The following is a 4,669-nucleotide window of genomic DNA, read 5'->3' on the forward strand; positions in this document are numbered from 1 at the left end:
ATTAACATAACAGCAAATGTACAACGTTTTGACTAGGTTTTGTCATCAGTCTCTGTACTTGATGATGACAAAACCTTGTCGAAGCGTTGTGCATTTGCTGTTATGTTAATCTTATGTTAAAGTTTTTCTTCATTACCCATTCAAGCCGCCTCCAACCGTTAGAAGTAACTCACTTTCGGATGTTAACAAATTTCTGCGGAAAATTCTAGCTGATTATTCGGATCTCGTAAAAATCTTTGATCGGATCAATTGCTTAAGCCTTGTCCGTTATCCATATAGCTAGCACAACATCTCCTGCATTATGAAAGTTCTCGTCCTCTTATATTGTGACTAATATAGGTTTCCCCAATAAAAAATAAATGAAAGAAAGATGGTCAATTTGACGTTGATTCTTTGTTTAATATCCCATGAACCTGAATTTTAACATTCTGCTACCTGTGCTAGTTTACACATATCTCTCCAGTGGAAATGTGTATTGAAGTTAATATATTTATTTACATGCATGGGACAATACTACAGACAAAAATATTGAATAGCTATTGGCTAACCTTTAACCCTAATTCTATGTAGCATCTTCATGAAGTATTTGGAAAGTGTATTACTTCCTTCAATGGATCTGAATATAAAGAAAATCCCCTGGTTCTGACATGTTAATAACATACTTTCTGTTTTGCCAAATAAAAAAATGATTTTAAAGTTTTTTTCCAGGAGATTAACAAGTTTAATGGAAAAACCAATAATTTGCTCCCATGTTTATACATTATCATAACTGGAGCAGAAACAGGACCTGTTCTTTTTATATATAGAAAATAAACAAACCCTTTGAGCTTAAGCTGTCTACTTTTTATCCACCGTAAAACGGCTAAAACATCAATGTTTTTAAAAACTTACGACCCTTGATGAAGAAATAAAAAGATACAATAGGACCAGTAAACAGCATCATCTACATATGAAAATAATAAATAGTAAAAAATTTCTTTGTACCAACCACAATTATAATATTTTGGATTTAGAGAAATGCCTGAAAAATAACAATTTCAAGGTTGTTTCTAAATATCTCAACACCATTAAAATTTCCTACCCTCAAACAAATTTTTACCTCAAAGTAAAGAACAAGGGGTCTATATAGTCCCCTGCTAATCATGCAGAACATAATAAGGATGTTTAAAATGGACAATTAAATAATGCTGCTTTTCTACACATAATGGATCTTGGTTATAGAATCAAGTGGAAATCAGCCAAAAAATACATAAAACTAGAAATTATATCAGAAGAAGAATTGTAGAAAGTTTGTTAATCCATAGATTGCCAAATTTCAAGAAAATCTGAAGGTCACTTTAAGCTGAACCCCTTTACATCATGTGCAAATCGGAATTTCCATGATAAAATAAACAATGTATTTATTTCTCTCACAAACAAATGTTGGATAGAAGAGAACATATGGAAAGGTTGAAACTAGCATCCACATAAATGTGGTACTGTTCCATTATTGTGGATTTAAACCTTATTTTAAGCCACCTTACATGGTATTATGTATTTTCTTAATATTATAATGGGGTAATTAAACTTAGGTTTCAGGATTTAAAAGGCTTCTTTTTTTCCTCCCCATTAAAACAACCTTGCACAAAATAATTTAATGATTTTTAAATACACCAATTTTCAATTTAAAAAAATATAGGTGAAAGGCTATACAAAATGTAACCACCACAAGCCCTTTAATATATTAGTAGAATTAATGCTGCACATTCTTCAAATTTTATGTGAATATAGGTTCACTGCAGTGAGTAAAAGATAAATATAAAGCTTATTGTTTTCTTAAAAAATGGATTGGGAGGCCTGTGTCCAGATTAGATTTGAAAACAGACTTTTACATCCATACTCAATAAACCTGTTGATCAAATCATGACTTTAATTTTAGTGGCATTGTTGAAAAATAAAAGTCTTTAACACTTAACATCAGGGTTGTCATTGCTCTCAGCTAATAACTACATTCAGGAAATAGGGGTTAGAAATTGTAAGTTGCATTTTATTGTTTTTATGGTAATTTGCAATAAACGAATTTGTTTAAAATTAGTATAATGAGAATGTTACTTCTTGACACTGTTCCATCTGCTTAACTTTGCCTGGGCTTTAGTTTGATTGTCCATTTAATGTGAATTTACTAACATACACGTTTTTGTTAGTGTATGTATTAGAAATTACACATTTTCTTCCTATGCTAGTTTTTTTGGACACTGAATTGATCCCACATAAACCTTTTCTAATTCATTCTGTTATTTAGCTGTCTGGTTATTTGTTTAGGAGAAAACATTTTATCTATCGATCATGCCATTAGTCTCGTGTGAAAGCTTGTTTTTACATACAGAGGGTAAATCATACTTTGTTTAATTATTTGTATATGCTAATACACTTGTGTATTGCCACATATTTGAGCTGTGGTCCCATGAGCAATATGCTTAGCATTTACATATTTGGTCTTTGCAAATCCCAGACCATTTAACAGTGCAATTCTGATACAGATACACTTATGACTGGACAGATATATTTATAAAATGCTTTAAAAAAATACACTGCAAGATTGTTTGGTGATGTAGAGCCAAAGGACACAAAATTTTAAAGAAAAAAGCCTTCCATGTTTTCCTTACAAGTGGAAAAACTTGCACAGTAGAGCATTTAGGATAGCAATAGGCTTCAAAACCACACTAAGCTAATAAGGATCAAGGTTCTCATGTCAAACTAAAGGCTAAAGTTACCATGAGAACCATGAAAGTGGAATAGCAGTAGAACAAATAAAAAATTGAAATATTAAAAAAAAAAGACTTAAAGGCCCAAACTTCATGAAATTAGCAGCCACATTTTGAAATAAATTGTTTTCATGAAAAACATTGTCAAAGAAACTGAAATCACAGCACCTGACGAAGCTCCAGTGAACTTTTGTCTTGCTTAAAGGTAATCCTTGTTGGTGACATCCACAAACAACAGAGGGTTTATGGAATGCATATCAAAGGTATAGTATTGCTGTCCTTTATATAACTTGTTACAATGAGCATTGTACTGTAAGACTTAGTACACAATTATGGCCATCAGACTGAGGAGTTGTGGTGTATTGAAGTGAATTAACTGTAAAGCTATATCAGATAGGTCCACTTGAGAGTTAGAAATTCAATTAAGGTATTGATTATGGAGTGATGCTAGAACCATTACTTAACTGAGTTGACATTAAACAGAATAATGACTGGACAAGTGTAAAACAAAATGAACAATCTTTATTAAATGAGATACATAAACATATTATGTATACTTAAGGTTTACTTATGTCAGACCGTCACTTCTACTGGATGTTCTCAGTTAAAATCATCTTTAATAAGATGTAATTACAAGCAAATATCAACAAAAATTATATACATATATGTTTCAAGTTATTTTACTACTCAGCTGGAAATTGTGAAGAACATCTACAGTTATTGCTTGTTATACATTTTTTTTTGTGTTACAGTTTTCCCTAATAAAAATTGGTTTTTGGATCCATATGGCACCTTTGTTTTGCAATTATGTGAACAAAAGTAAAATTTTTAAGAATACCAGTAGAAAATGTATGTTTGTAGAAAATTATTAATGGTATTTTTGTAATAAAAAATTGAAAAAATGTATATTTGAACAATGATGATATTAAATGAGAACTTGCTACTGTAATTCATCAACTAATTTAAATTTAAACTGTGATAAAAGTCTACAAATAACAAGAACCATTATTCACGTGCATAATGTTAAGATAATATGGGAGAAATTCAACATTACAAGTCTTTTTAGAGTGATGCATGACCTTTTAACTCCTTCTTTATCAAAGAAAGAAAACATTTCTGCAGTCATGACATACATTTAATTTACCTCCTCACATCTTATTTCTTGTCCCATTATTCTCTTATTTTGCTCTTAACTTGTTAAAGGAATGCTCCTAAATGTAATACATCACATCACGTTCACTTAAAACATTACAACATATAAGCCATGGTACTTGTGATGAAATGTAATTTTGTTATATGGTGTTATTTTTTCAATTCCATTATAGCTGTTTATAATTTTTAAGTATATGTGACACTGCTATTAATTAAATATTTCATATGTTGAAACAATGCAATTGTTCCACTTATCAACGGATTAGATTTTTGAAGGAAAAATGAAGCCCAGATTATCATTTGATTCCTTACATGTCACTGAGTTTGACCACTTTTAAGGAATTTCACCCCTCGTAAGTAACCAACGACATGGGCAAATTGAAAAACAAGACTGGACGTCTTGTATTGGTGGTCTGTAAATTATATATATGGTACTTGAGCTGCCCTTTACTCAAAATAGTCAATGACATGGTGGTGGTAGACCATCCATAGGAGAGTGCAGGTATTAACCCTTTAAATTTGACATTTTTGTGTGAATAAAATACAAAAATTGTCTTCAAAAACATTAATTTTTGAAGCATATTTAATCAATACTCTTATATTTACAAATCAACTACATGTCACTCTGCAAGCATTTCTAAATAAGAACCATAGGATCTTAATCTCTCAACCCTTAGTACAACTCAAATCTTAACCAACTTTTAGATACTTGAATGTTTGTGATGAAATATATTTATTTTAGATAGTAGTAAGAATGAATATAAAAGAACATA

This window comes from Limulus polyphemus, unplaced genomic scaffold, assembly GCF_000517525.1.
Source record: "Limulus polyphemus unplaced genomic scaffold, Limulus_polyphemus-2.1.2 Scaffold1848, whole genome shotgun sequence".
Lineage (NCBI taxonomy): Eukaryota > Metazoa > Arthropoda > Merostomata > Xiphosura > Limulidae > Limulus > Limulus polyphemus.